The 15,924-nt window shown below is 37.8% G+C and overlaps 1 non-coding gene across 1 annotated transcript; it reads right to left on the bottom strand.

Annotated features, from left to right (window-relative positions):
* Positions 1-15,739: 15,739 nt before the first annotated feature.
* LOC122752139 lies at positions 15,740-15,847 on the bottom strand. The gene has a single exon (XR_006355936.1). It is a non-coding gene; the product is annotated as a U6 spliceosomal RNA (small nuclear RNA).
* Positions 15,848-15,924: the final 77 nt, after the last annotated feature.

The raw sequence follows: 15,924 nt of genomic DNA, 5'->3' as shown, positions 1-15,924 counted from the left end.
CTCTGGCATGATTAGGGTGAGCCCCTGGGAGCTGGAGGCCAGCAGGAGGTTTGAGGAGGAGGTCAGAAATGGAGTAGGTCAAAACTACAGCACTAATCAGTGGAGGGATTAATCAGTGAGTGGCCAATACATATCTAGCTTGACAATATAGGGAGACTCAATCTCTAAAATAAAATAATAAAATACAAAACATGTTAAAATGTGGATCTTTTTTAAAAAGGAGAATGAAGTAGATGGAAAGCTTGTCAAAGTGAAGGGTTTCTTGTTTGATTAGTTTTCTCTTAAGATCATTGCAAAAAGACCAAGACGTGATGATCTAGTTAGTTAATAATGATTGGTGATATGTCTCTTGGTACCATTAAAACTGAGGCAATGTATTTATAAAGGAGCTGAGTCAAATATAAAAGCCAAAGCAGAAAGACAACTGAGATACATACATACATATATGCATACATATATACATATACATACATATTATAAATGTTTGCAGTAAAGAAGGCACAGGATCTTTGATTCTATCAGTGGAATCATCAGTATAGCCTCTTTGTTGACAGAAATATATACATATAACAAAACACAGAAGGATAAGAGAGGGAAGCAGATAGAATGGTTCAGGAAGGTGAGGGGGAAGGGGGGGAAGGTGGGCAGTTGATAGTGAGACATATGGGATAAAATTCCTAGAAGAGAGATTCATAAATCAAATAGAAAGTATTTTCCTGTGATACCAGTCCTCAAGAAAGCTGAGTTTGCCTGGATTTACAGAATCAGTGGGTTATATTTTCAGTCTGCCTGCAGAAACAAGTTGCTTCTACCTGGTTCCAGTTCTAGATTTAGGACTGGAAGAGACTATTAAGGGTCACCTAGTTGAATGCATTCATTTTATGAAGAACAAACTCAGGTTCAGACAGATAACCTGATTTACCCAGGTTCACAGAAGAAACTAAAATAGCAGAATTGGGATATTAACCCATGCCCTGGGGTATTGGATCAAAAGTTGGTCTTGAAATCAGGAAGATCAGGGTTTGAATTCTGCATCTAACACATACAATATTTGAGATCCTGAGGAAGTCACTTATCCTATTTAGTGTTCTAGTTCAGCTTTCTGAGTGTATTCATTGCAGAGAAAGTGCTGATCTATACTAGGAAAGGGAGTTTCCTCACTTGGGAGGCCCAAATATCATGGAAATCACAAGTTCAGTCCCTGTCTCTATCCCTTTGATTTGAAGTAGATAGGGTGCTGGACTGGGAGTCAGGAAGACTGAGGTTCAAATACCTCTGTGACCCTGGGTAAATTAGCTTGTCTCTCTGGGTCTGTTTCCCCATTTATAAAATGTAGAAGTTAGAGTCACTAGTCTATAAAGGTCCCTTTCAACTATGTGTGTGTATGCATATCTGTGTGTATATGTAGATTTCAACTATATATTTTATATATACATATATATGATTTTCAGACTCCCAATAACACTTTTCACCAATACCTCACTACAGCTTGATGAATTTATTTCATTAATTAATTTCCCAGGTCAATCCTATCCTGAACATTCTGCCTTCTTATAAACTAAAAAAACACCAAGAAGTTTTAAGATGTTACATGAAAAAAACTAATGTGAACAGATCTTCATGAGCATCAGATCTAGGTGCTTCCAGAAAACAGGAGAGTAAACATTGAAAAAATCCTGAATATCTATTACTTCAATCCAATAGTGTGCTTTCTGTGATGTGGGGAACTAGCCAATGAGTACATGGTCCTTAGAACATCCTCAAATATGCCCTTACTGGCTTGTTATGCAGAACATGCATAAATTTTCCAGCCATTTGCCTGGCTCTAATCCAACATGTGGAACTTTGAAAGCCTGTTACCAGTCATGTGTGACTGAGGAGCTGGTAATTTGTAATGATGAAAATTCTAATTGCCTGAGGAGCTGGGAAAAACAATGTAGGTCCTGAGCTGAAACAGTTCCAAATCAAAGGGGATGATCCTCTGATCTCTCACTGTCTTTTCTTTCTGGGAAATGAGTGAGGCAAGAACTGTTCTGGCCAACTGGGTGGATGGAAAAGTGGCTGCTCCATCTCCCTTCTGGAGGACATGTGGGTGGAGGTCATGGCACCTCCTTCTTTTGTATTTATTCTTTCCTAATTTTAAGGTGAATGAAGATTCTGAGATAGGAGTGCCCAGTTGACCCTCTGAGTTCAAAGGGATCGAGCAGCCATCAGAGTTCCCAATGGCAAACAAAATCTGTAGTAGTCCACCAAAAGTCAGTAGCAGTCAACACTGGAGTGGCAGTAGGGGAAGTAGTAGAAGTCATTGGTGTCATATTCCTGAAGTTGTTTCCAGCTTTGTGTGATTATTTTTCCATATACATCAGCCAATGCTTCCTTTACTACATCAGGGAACTAGAAATTAATTTTGTGATGTCTGAAGAGATCTGAAGAGTCAATATATTTATTCAAGAGACTTCTGCCTTTTACTCTAGATGGCCATTCCCATGAGGGCTCATATCTGGGCCCCCAATCCAGACCTCAGTGTTTCTTGCCACATACCTCTTCTCTTCTCTTCTCTCTCTCTCTCTCTCTCTCTCTCTCTCTCTCTCTCTCTCTCTCTCTCTCTCTCTCTCTCTCTCTGGCAGGACAATGAGGGTTAAATGACTTACCCATTGTCACACAGCTAGTAAGTGTCAAGTGTCTGAGGCTGGATTTGAACTCAGGTCCTCCTGAATCAAAGGCTGGTGCCTTATCCACTGTGCTACCTAACTGCCCCTCCAGATACCTCTTTTCTATAAGGACAAAAGATTGGGAGTAAGCTCAGTCAATAAAAAAATAAAATAGCCAGTTTAAAACTATATGTGGAAGACAGATTCATTATTATTTATTCACTTACTCTACCTGGGGACAAGTTCCTCATTTTCTATCTGTTTAGTCCTCAATTCTTGCCAGAAGAGCCAATAGAAGCAGTGACCAGATCAGCTGCAAATGGACAGCAAAGAACCCTGAGTTAGTTTTCCCTTTCTACCTGGTAGCTAGGAAGATCTAGGAAGTATGTTCATAGGTCACTCTGTATGATCCTGAAATTTCATCCCTCTGAGCCTCTAAAATGGAGCTAATAATATTTTACCAACTTCATAGGGTTGAGAATAAAGTGCTTGGTAAACTGTAAAATGACAAGTAAATTTGAGTTGGGTTGATCAGTCAAATAACAAGCATTTATTAAGTGCCTACTATGATTAGTACTGGAAACACAAATACAGAAGACAGACAGATGGTGATAATGATACTGAAGTTTAAGTTGTCAGAACAAGATTATCATCACATCTGGGAGCCGTATGTGAGAATGAAACTCAAACTTCTTCACTTGCAAATTACAAACACAAGGGAACCATATGACTTGGAACAACGTGATGTTACAAGGAAATGTGTGACACATGGCTTTGAAAGAAAGAAAGTTCACATGGATATCAGCCATGTGATTTAAGGACTTGCAGACGCCTGGCTGAATCCTGCATAGTTTGCTTCACAGCAAATTTTCACCAAATTCCTGCTCTTGTTAAAACAAAAATGGCTGTCATTTCCCAGCATCTCCTGACAGATATCCTTTTTTATAAGGATAGAGGATTGTGAATAAAGTTGGCCGATATAAATAAAATAGGCAAACTTGAACTGTATGTGGAAGATCACTTCATTATTATTCTACTGTATCTTACTTGGGGACCTGAAAGTTATTAAAACCACAAGGGCATTCATAAATTCCCCTTATTCACCATGATGATGGTACAAGAGGAGAAAAATCAAGCAATAGAAACCTTGGTAGCCACTGCTACTCAATTCATCCTAACCTCCACTGGCCTTTCCACCTTTATTCTTTTTTTTTTAGTGAGGCAATTGGGGTTAAGTGACTTGCCCAGGGTCACACAGCTAGTAAGTGTTAAGTGTCTGAGGCCAGATTTGAACTCAGGTCCTCCTGACTCCAGGGCCGGTCCTCTATTCACTGCGCCACCTAGCTGCCCCTTTCCACCTTTATTCTTACCCTTGAAGCTCATCATCATCACACTCTGTTCAGTCCTATTGATCAATTAACAGGCATTGACCACTGTATGCCAGGCACTGCATGGGCACTGGAGATACTAACACACACACACACACACACACACACACACACACACACACACTTCCTATTAAAGAAAGCAACTTATAAACATAGTATACAAGATAAATATAGGTTAATGGGAGAGACTAGTAGTAACTAGGGTGGTAGTCCTTAATTCTGGGGCCCATTGGCATAGTTTTTACAAATATTTGGTCATTGTTTCAGTATATTTGATTTCTTTCATAATCCTTTGTATTTTATTTTAGGCATTTAAAAAGATCATGATGAGAAGGGATCCATAAGGTTCACCAGACTGTCAAATCAGTCCATGATATAAAAACCTTACTTCTGAGTTGTAGGGATCAGGAGAGGCTTCATTTGTGAGTAATCCTAAAAGTGAGAAGGGAGTACACTCCAGAACCTTTTGGGAGGTTGTGAATAGGGAACATATGAGAAGACATAGAAATGGGGGTGGAATAACATATGTGAGCGACAGCAAGAAGCCATAGGTTATAAGAAAGGGAATTGTATATAATAAGCCATATATTCTCTGGATAGTGATATATTTGTTTTTTCCTGCTATGGTCCCCTAAATATGGTAATTATTCATAGCCACTGGTAGAAGTACTGAATACTGACTAAAAGAACCAAACCTAATTTGAATAGCACCAGATGAAGGATGTGTTCCATGAACTCTGCAGCACTCTGAACAAGATGATACATCTCACTGCCTCTCAATTTCACAAACCTTGCTCTCCTAATACAAGAATTACAGTATCCTTCTAAGTCTAAAAATTTTATTCTGCTAGATGATATATGACTAAGATGTTATGATTGTCATTAGGGAGTAACTGGGGCTCAATGACAATAGGCAGGAGACCTCTGCCAAAAAAAAAAAAATACAGGCACAGAATGTAGGAGTTGTCAGAGAATTCTCTGTACCCAAATAGCAGTCCTTTTTCCAATTTATTTAGCAGTTTCCTGAACATCTCCAGTGATGGGGAAACTAACTACCTCCTGAAGCAACCCATTCTATTTTTGGAAAGCTTAATTATTATTATTATTATTATTATTATTATTATTATTATTATTATTATTATTATTATTATTATTATTTTGGTGTCAATGGGGGTTAAGTGACTTGCCCAGGGTCACACAGCTAGTACGTGTCAAGTGTCTGAGGTCAGATTTGAACTCAGGCCCTCCTGAATCCAGAGCTGTTGTTTTATGCACAGTGCCACCTAGCTGCCCCCTACAGCTTTAATTTTTCAGGAAGTTGTTCCTTATATTGAACCTAAATGTCCTTATGTTCAACTTTTATCCATTGCCCTTAGTTCTACTGGGATAAATAAGTTTAGTCCCTCTGACAACCCTTCAAATATTTAAGGCTGTACTTACCTTTCTCCTAAATCTTCTCTTCTAAATTTTAAATATCCCCAGATCTTTCAACTGGTCCTTAAAGGGAATGGTTCAGTCCCTTCACCATCCTGGTCTCCTTTTTTCAGATAAACTCCAGTTTGTCAATATCCTTCCCAAAATCTGTCACTTAAAGCTGAACAAAATACCCCAGCTCTGTAAGAATACCAAAATATGAGGCAACTAGGTGGTGCAGTGGGTAGAGCACCAGCACTGGACTCAGGAGGACCTGAGTTCAAATCTGGCCTCAGACACTTAACACTTACTAGCTGTGTGACCCTGGGCAAGTCACTTAACCCCAATTGCCTCACCAAAAGAAAAAAAAGAATACCAAAATATAATAAGTTTTCTTATTCTGGAAACTATGCCTAAAATGAGATTGCCTATGATCAAATTACCTTTTTTTTTTTTTTTTTGGCTGTTGATTCATCTTGAGCTTAGAGTGCACTAAAACATATTTTTTTTTCATACAAAATGGTTTTTAGACTTGTCTCCTTGCCACACCTCCATCCTCTTCACCTGTAGTTAAATTTTTTTAACCCAAGTGGGACACACTACTTATCTCGTTTAAAGCACATAGAGGTAGTCCTATGTTCCAGCCTGTCATAATCTTTTTGAATCTATATTCAGTCACCCAACATCTTCAACTCAATTCTCCCTCCCCAGTGAAAGAGCCCAAATAATCAAAGAGGTATTATTAGAAAGACTGCATGTATGTATGTATATATATATATATACAAATATTGATTTGGACAATTGATTGATTTGGATAGTTCATAGGAGAAAAATCAGTTTTAAAATGTAAAGGTCAATCACAGGAAATGTGTCCTTTACCAATGAAATCCATATTTTCTTGCCATACAGCCAGAAGTCCAAGATACCATTATAGCAGGAAAGCTTCCCTTGAGTGGATCTTTCCCAGTGGAACTAATTCATAAGTTTTGGAATATGCGTTTCCATCAATATTTCAGATGTAACATTTCTCATATAAAACTCATAAACATCCCCTCTAAATTGTGAGATTAAAATTGGATATTAGATCATAAATCTCCCCTACTTAACCTTTCCCTTAATTTATCTCCCAGACTAGTAAATGGAAGAAGCTTCTGGTTTTCTAGTTAGAGCTTTTATTGTATGGTAGTCACAAGGTGACGTTGATTAGAAGGATAGGAAAGTAGAAATACAATACAAATCGTCTTAAGTCTAGGCTTAGTCTATATTCCATATAAAACTCACCAAAACCCGAGGCCACCTTTGGGGAGAGAGAGAGACCGAGTCAAGTGCGTGCTGTTAACCGAGAGCCGGGCCGAGTCAAACTCCAGTCCACGTCTGTCTGTGCAGCGCAGCCAGGAGACCAGCAGAGCAGGAAAAAAGGCCCCACTTCCGTTCTCTCCTTGCCTTTTAAGCTCGCACCCCGGAAGTCAAGTGCTCAGCAGGCAATCTGGCGTGCGTCGCAGGCGGACTGGTGTGCGTAGCTCATGCTGTTGGTCTCTTCCCCAGAAGGGTGGTCCTAAAAAAAAAACTGGCGTCTCTCCATTATCTAACCGACTGTTAAAACTTTTTACCACAAAATTTACCTCTCCTACAAATTTCACTGTTTCTTCTCACAATTATCTAAGTCAACATTTTCACCCTGAGCCTTATCCTTCTCCATCCTCCCAACTGCTGCCAAAAGGAAGCTAGGTAGTATAGTGGATAGAGCACTGGCTCTGAACTTGAGAGGTTCTGAGTTCAAATGTGACCTCAAATACTTACTATGTGACCCAGGGCAAGTGGCTTAATCTCAATTGCCTTAAAAAAACACATCTGGGGCCATCTCCAGTTTTCCTGATGTATTTGAGAATGGATGACAAACAACAGCTCCTGCCATATTTACTTAGTTGCTAAGCTTTGTGAATTTAATTTCCACAACAACTTCACATCATTCCCCTTTTCTCCATTTACATGGCAACCTATTTTAAGTCGGAATGATCTCTAACTTGTAATAGCCTTCTGTTTCTAATTTCGCCTTTCTCCAGGCCACTGGAGCTAATAAGACCTTCTTCCTAAGATAAGCACAATACTAAGCACATAACTCAAACACCTACAGTTGTTCCTGAAAGCCCACAGGATAAAATACAAACCCTTCAGCCTGGCACACAATAACTGCCTGGTACAGGATAAGCACTTAACTAATCATTCCTCCCTTCTTTCCTTCTATTTTAAGATCCTTTTCCCTAATAGACATCAAACTAATAATAACAACTCCTCAGTTATAGCCATTCAACACATTCTGAATACATCATGCATACCACATCTTTCCATCTTTCCCAGTAAGAGTTCTTCAAATGTTTTACTAAAATTGAAATAAGCTATATTTATAGTGTTCCCCAATCTTCTAGCCTACTGACTGTCAAAACCACAAATAATATTAGTCTCCCATAATCTTTGTGATCATTACTTTCTTTTTGAGAGGGTCACTAATAATCCCTCTTACAATATACTAGTATTTTGACAAGAAGTATACTCAAGTTCACTGGCTTATAGTTTTCAGACTTCATTCTCTTTCACTTTTTTGGAGGGGGCGAAATCAAGACATTTGATTGTCTTTCTTTTTTATATAAATATTTTTATTTATAGTTTTAAATTCCTATTTTTATCCTTTCTTCCCTCCATCTCCCCCCCCCCGAGGTGGTAAGCAATCAGATATGGGTTATACATATATGATTACGTAAAACATTACCATATTAGTCATTTTGTACAAGAAAGTTTGAATTTAGAGAAAAAATGAAAGTGAAAAATAGCATGCTTTAGTCTGTTCCATCAATATCAGTTCTTTCTCTTGAAGTGGATAGTATGTTTCATCAATAGCTTTGTCTTGGATCATTGTGCTATTTAGAATGGTGATGTACTATTATTGTGCTATAAGAAATGACAAGCAGGATTATTTCAACAAAGGCCTGGAAAGACTTGTATGAACTTATGTATAGTGAAGTGAGCAAAACCAAGAGAACGTTGAACATTGTGACAGCAATATTGTTTGACATTTGATTTTCTCTAGTCTTTCAGTATCTCTCCAATTGTCGAAATCTTTCAACGATCACCAATAATAGTTCAATAAACACACCTTCCATTTTTTTCAGTGCCCCAGGATGTAGTTCATCTTGACCAGGTGTCTTGAATTCCTCAAGGGCAGCTTGGTATCCTCTTATTTCTTTACTAATTTGGAGTATCAGCCTCTTACTAATTATTTTTGTTCTGCCCTTTTTTTTTTTTAGTGAGGCAATTGGGGTTAAGTGACTTGCCCAGGGTCACACAGCTAGTAATTGTCAAGTGTCTGAGGCCGGATTTGAACTCAGGTCCTCCTGAATCCAGGGCTGGTGCTCTATCCTCTGCGCCACCTAGCTGCCCCTGTTCGGCTCTTTTCAATATAAAGATCCTTCTCCTTGATAGAGAAAGCAGAAACAAAACAAGAGCTGAATAGTTCTTTCTCTTTATCATCATCTATCACTTCATCCACCCAAGCTGTGGTCATATCCATTTTTAGCAGTTGCCTTTTCCCCCAAGATAAGAACAACAACAACAACAAAAATCAGTTGATTTCAGCAAGATTTAATTGAACATTGAGTCTGTGCCAGGTACTATGCTTGGCACTGGGGGTACAACAAGACCTAGAAAAAAATAACCCTGACCTGAAAAAGGCTTGCATTTCACTGGAGGGGGTGGGGGACTACACAGAGAAGAAAATACAAAATAGAAACAAAATAAACACAAAGTATTTAGAGGGGAAACACCAACAACTGGGCCTCTTAAAAAAAAAGAACTAGAACTTAATCTGAGCCTTAAAGGGAGTTGGAAGTTCCAAGAGGTGGGAGTGAAGAAGAAGATCATTCAGGGTATATACAAATGCTCAAAGGAGTACAGTGTATGGGAAACATTAAGTAAGATGATTTGGAAGGAACACAAATTATGTGAGGGAGAGTGGTGTGAACTCCATCTGGAAAGATAGGTTGGAGCGAGATTGCAAAGGACCTTAAATGCCCCAAACCAATGCCCTCCAAAACCTCACCTTTGCCTCTTTAGCGTTCCCCACCAGCCTCAGCTCATTCAATGATCAACAAATACATATTAAGCACCTACTATGTTCCCTGCACTGTGGTGAGCACTGGAGATAAAAAGAAAAAGATGAAAGAATCCCTGCCTACTGGGAGCTTATATTCTAATGAGGGATGACAATACATATGGGAGAGTGGTGATCTTTAAAGACAATTTTGTTATGGGCAGTAAGAATAATTGTGAGGGAGCAGCTAGGTGGTGCAGTGGATAAAATACCAGCTCTGGATTCAGGAGGACCTGAGTTCAAATCCAGCCTCAGACACTTGACACTTACTAGCTGTGTGACGCTGAGCAAGTCACTTAACCCCCATGGCCCCGCAAAAAAAAAAAAAAAATTAAATAAAGAAAGAAAGAAGAATTGTGAATGGAGCCAAAGAAACAAATGAATATGAATGAATGAAAAAGCATTTATCTACTAAAACAAAGTTACTTCCTACATTTAAGGAATTTATATTCTAATAGGAAGATATAATATGTATGGAGGTGTTAGTGGCCAACAAGAAATAGCTGGCAAGGTACCCCTGCAAGATAGACCCTGGTGCCCTAATGGATACTTGAATGGGATACCAAGCCGAGTCTTGGCCCTAATGGTACTTTGAGGTGTGCTTTCATGTACCTAATAATTTGAACCACTAAGCCCCCACTGTAGAGTCCTCATACTGAGTTGATTAACTATAGTGTGGGAGGGTTGGTGAAGGAAGCATGGTTGCTGAATCTTTAGATTTAAGGACGACTATTCATAGTGGGAAGAAGCAAGGCCATGATAGGGAAATGTTGATAGATTTAGAAATCCCAAAATGGTTCTTACAAGTACCATACAGATTTTGTATTCATCTGACTTCCTCTAGTTTTTTCTTCCTATTCTTTCTTTGTGTCTTTAAAATCATCGTTGGTAAGTTTTCTGTGAATCCACATGATTGCCTTTAAGGTAATGACCCCCTTTCTCCTTATTGACACTCTTTGTGTCTTTAGAATTTCATTCTTGAACACATTTACCCCACTCCCATTAACTTTTCCTGTAGAATTTAGGTCACAGGATCCTACTTCTCCTTTCCCTAAACCTTTTACAATATGCTCTTTTAAAAACTAGGGTATAAGTCAGAATAGTTTCAACTTTTCTCTTCTTCAGTACCTCAAGTTCTAAGGAGAGGCCACTTTCCCAAGTTTTTCATCATTTCTTCTATGACAACTAGAACTTCCTTGCTGAGAATTAGATCTAGAACTGAATTTTCCATTGTTGACTCCCCCATCATTTGAAATTTGAAATTCATATTAAAGCAATTCAATAAATTATTAACTGCCCCTGCTCTTATACAAAGGGGGATAACCAAGTAATTTGTGCCCCTCATCACTATACTATCATGCCTCTGTCTCTGTCTTTGTGATCTATTTCCTAAGCTCCTCATGCATTTCTTGTTTCTGACCTGGTGGTCTATAATATACTCTAATGACAATATAATTTCTACTTCTGTCTCCATTGATCTTTAACCAAATGTTCTCCATCATGCTTCCCTCTCTGGTTCCTGGGTTTCCTCACATGAGTTTGTCTTCTTAATATACAGTGGTACTCGATTCCCTCTTTCAGTACCATATTCCATGTGTGGGCCTCATCTTTCCAAGTCTCAATGATATTTATGAGGTTATTTGCTTCCTGGTATCATGTTCTTTAGCTCATCTTGCTTACAAAATGCTTCTAGAACTATTTTGTTCTGGTGCTTACAGGATATGCCTAAAGTGATTTAGCATGAAACCACCAACTTCTTACATATAAATGTAAAACTCCATTAATCTACCAACTCACCCCTGAAGAATGGAGGAAACGAAGTGGAATCTAGCCAGCTCGGCACTTGATAATGAATTCAGCAGGGAGTTTTCTGTGTCTGTGTCAAAATGCTGTGCCAGTGTATTCAACTGCTTAGGTAAATGGTTGCTGAAATCACACAAAGGACTTCTAAAATTCAAAAAAGACAGATGAAAGAAAAATCAGACAGAATGCAGGCAAGCTCTTCAAAGCTTAATAAAGACAGTGTCTATTCACTATGTCACTTTGGCTTGCAAGCAGAGAGGAAAACCAGAATCAAATGGGCAGAAAGAAATCTCCTTTGGAATGGGATTCTTAATTCTACCAAACAGCTGAGCTAAGGGAAGATCCATAACCACAGGACAAAGATTGGGTCAGCATAAAGCAAAAGTGTGAGTAGCTGTTTGTTTTTTTATTTGTTGAGAATAGTGTTTCTTAAGCCTGGAACATCATTGGTTGAAAAGTAGGGAAAACACCTCTCTAGTGATTGCAAAGAGAAAGCAGGAGCATGTCTGTGGATCAAGCTGGAAACATGAATTCAAAGCTACAACAAAAGTTATGTGGGTTAGGCCTAAACAATAAAGAAAATGGCTTTGTGATTTGGTGTCTATCCAATAAAACTTTTTTGCTTTCCAGAAGCATCTTTTCCATCTGGAAAGTTGCATTGGCCTTCATCATGCAGATGGTTATGGTGTTACAGGTCTTACCACTAACAATTACAGGCAAAGCTCACCTCTTAGCTGGTACTTTAAGCAAGCATGTTCTTGATGTGAGCTGCATTGGCAGCCTTTTGTTCATTAATCCATGCTCATTTCAAGTGGCATTTTCAATACTTGATTCTAAAATTGTTTTATCCTGTAAGTAGGGGAAAATAAAATATTATTTAAAAAATAGTTGAATCTCAGCTTGTCAATTTATTTTACATCCTAAAGAGCTGGTAGTTAAGTTGTCCTGGAGTACTTCATTCGTTCCTTTGTTTTCATTCAAAGTCATCTGGACTCTGACTAGGACCCAGAAATAAATGTGAGCTGGAGAAAGTCATCCCATGTGCCCAGTGTCTCGGTCAGCCCGGCAGAACCCTGATACCCTAATGGATGTCAAGATCCCTTGGCCAATGTGCACAAGATGCTGTGAGTGTTTTAGCATTAGGCACCACTCTAGCCACAAACCTATTTGGCACAGTTCATGAGCAGACATCCACGTTGAAGCAGAAACACTGGGGGGTATATTCTCTACAGCAGATTCCCAGCTATTAGTCAACACCACAGGGCACCTCCAGTATCCTCACAGGATATTGGTAACCTCAGAACAAATTTTGAATGCACTCATCTTAAAATAACATAATCAAAATGAACTTAAGGTCACTTTGGAGGGGGCGACTTTATGGGAAACAGAAGTGGTACTTTGCAAAGAATACTAACTTCTATATTAGGGGACATAGGATATAATGCTTCCCCTGTTGTTTACTATTTGTTCTTGGACAAGTAGTTTCTTGGGCCTTAGTTTCTTCCTCTGTAAAGGGGGAAGAATGGGGGGAAAATTGTACTAAAAATTCTCTAAGGTCCCTTCTCCCTCCAAATCAATACATTATGATGTTATGACTTGACACTTATCATATATTTTTCCAAGATTAGCAATAAATCAAAAGTATTTGTTAAGCACTTAATATGTGATAAGCACTGAAGATATAAGAACAATGAGTGAAATGAGCCCATCTTATATCTCATTTTAACTTCACAATAACCCTTTGATGTCAAGTAGTACAGCTACAGATGAGAAAATTGAGGTTCTCAGAAGTTAAATTATTTTCTAATGGTCAAAGAGCTCATCTTTCCAAGAGAGAATGAGACGTATAACAAAATAATAACAACAACAACAATATGGTATATAATTCCCAAGTAAGCTAGGGGTGCATAACAGTGTTAAATATACTAGATGTTTCAAAAACAACTGTCACACAATACATGTTTAAAAAGGTAACCATAATACTGATTATAATAATAAAATTCTTACTGATTATTTTCCCTATTTTGCAACTATTTTGCGTGGTCAGTTATACATATGTGTATGAATATCTTTATATGAACTTAAGTCACTTAAACATTCACACATCATGTATATGTGTATATCAACATCCATATTGATGTAGATACATATGTATATATGTATTATCTATATTGCTGGCAAATTTTATTTATTTATTTGTTTGTTTGTTTATTTGCAGGGTAATGGGAGTTAAGTGACTTGCCCAGGGTCACACAGCTAGTAAGTATCAAGTGTCTGAGGCCGCATTTGAACTCAGGTCCTCCTGAATCCCAGGTTGGTGTTTTATCCACTGTACCACCTAGCTGCCCCCTTGGTGACAATATTGATATAGATTTACATATATTGTGGAGCAGGCTGAAACCAGGGTTTCAATTAGGCATATCACAAGATATTAGATTGAGTAGTTTTAGTGAGAATTTAACTGGAGCCATTCCCCAAGACATTAAATGGTTAAAGGATATAAACAGTTCTCAAAAGAAGAAATTTAAGCTATCAAAAGTCATATGAAAAATTGCTTCATTTAACTAATAATTAGATAAATGCAGATTAAACAAACATGAGGTATCAACTGATGCCCATTACATCATTAAAAGGGAAAATAATAATTATTAGAGAGGCTGTGGGAAGACAGGCACAATAGAGCACTGTTGGTACTGTGAATTGGTTAGTCCTACTGAAAGTGATTTGGAACTACCCCAAAACTTATTGTGCTCTGTATACCTTTTGATCCAGCAATACTGATACTAGGCTTATACACAAAAGAGATCAAAGGAGAGAATAGGCAGGCCCATATGGAACACAGATATTTAATTCTCATCTTATTGAAGCAAAGAACTAGAAACAGAAGGGTGTCTATTAATCATGGAATGGCTGAAAAAATTATGGTATATGAATGTAATACAATATTATTATGGCATATGAAATTGTAAAAATGTGTCAGGAAAATTTAGGAAGACTTCTATAAATAATGCAGAGTAAAGGAAGAAGATTCAAGAAATTCATTCATCAACCACATTGTAAAGAAAAATAACTCTGAAAGACTTAAGAAAATTACTCATTGATAATGCATGCTATCCCCTCCTAAACAGAGAGGTACTGAATAAGAAATACAGAATGAATATGTCCAGTGTAAGGAATTTTTTTTTGCTTGACTATACATATTGGTTATAAAGATTTTGTCTTTCCTCGTTTTTCATTGGGGAGTGGAGTCATAGACTAGCAATAATATTGTTAAGAAAATAAAGAAAAGTGGATAAAAGTACAGAAGCAAATAAGAAAGTTCAGAAGACATCAAATGAGCAAGATAGATATGAAACCAAGATTCACAGTTTCATTTATAATTTTCATTATCTGCTCTACTTTGATGTGGAAATATCTTATTCTGAGTTGTTTTTAGTTTAGGATAATTTATATAACAATAATTAATAATAATAATAGAACCTAACAATGACCCTTTCTCTAGAAATTAATGATCTAATAACTGATCACCTGATCAGTAATCACCTTTCCTCTCAGACATCATATAGCACTCTCTTTGGAACTCTATAATGCACATTTATTCTATTATACATTACTTGTGTTTGTGCTCTATCCCACCAACTAGAGCATATTTCCACAAATATAGGAGCTGGGCTATAACAAATTTATATCCACAAAGCACAATAAAACAAGGTATGCCAATACTGATATGACATGGATAGAACTTCGATATTTTTACTTATTATCCAGTGGAACCTCATTAAAATATGATTAAGTGCACAGCAGAAGTAAAAGCCAGTGTTTGAAAAATTCAAGAAGGAAGAGATCATTATAACTAGAGGAAATGCTTTTAATTTTCATATAAGATAAGACACCCAAGCATAGTTTGGAAGTGTAACAGCAGATTGAAGAAGGGAATCTTGCCCAGTATGCTCTCCCTGAGGCCAATCTTCATTTGGAGGGGGAGGGGAATTGGGCTTGGTCAACCTGCTTCTAAAAGTATATGTTTCCTTGTAAAAGAGGGGCCCAGACCCCAATTCAGGGTATTCTATGACTCTACTCCTTGGTGAAAAAGCTTTATTATTAACTGATAAGTAGAAACTGAGAAGGGATATAAAAATATTCTAAGGGGCAGCTAGATAGCATGGTGGATAAAGCACTGGTGCTGGATTCAGGAGGACCTGAATTCAAATCCTGCCTCAAACATTTGACACTTGCTAGCTGTGTGACCCTTGGAAAGTCACTTAACCCTCATTACCCATACACACACGCATATATACATACATATATGTGTATATGTATGTATATATATTCTTTTTTTTTTTTTTTTGGAACACTTCACGAATTTGCGTGTCATCCTTGCGCAGGGGCCATGCTAATCTTCTCTGTATCGTTCCAATTTTTAGTATATGTGCTGCCGAAGCGAGCACTGTATATATATTCTAAAAAAATTTACTTATTGAATAAGAGACTTACAGCTGAAGACTAACTTAGAGATAATCTAGTC

Source organism: Dromiciops gliroides, chromosome 3 (genome assembly GCF_019393635.1).
Source record: "Dromiciops gliroides isolate mDroGli1 chromosome 3, mDroGli1.pri, whole genome shotgun sequence".
In the NCBI taxonomy this organism is placed as follows: Eukaryota; Metazoa; Chordata; class Mammalia; order Microbiotheria; family Microbiotheriidae; genus Dromiciops; species Dromiciops gliroides.
This window is presented reverse-complemented; position numbering and strand designations above follow the sequence as displayed.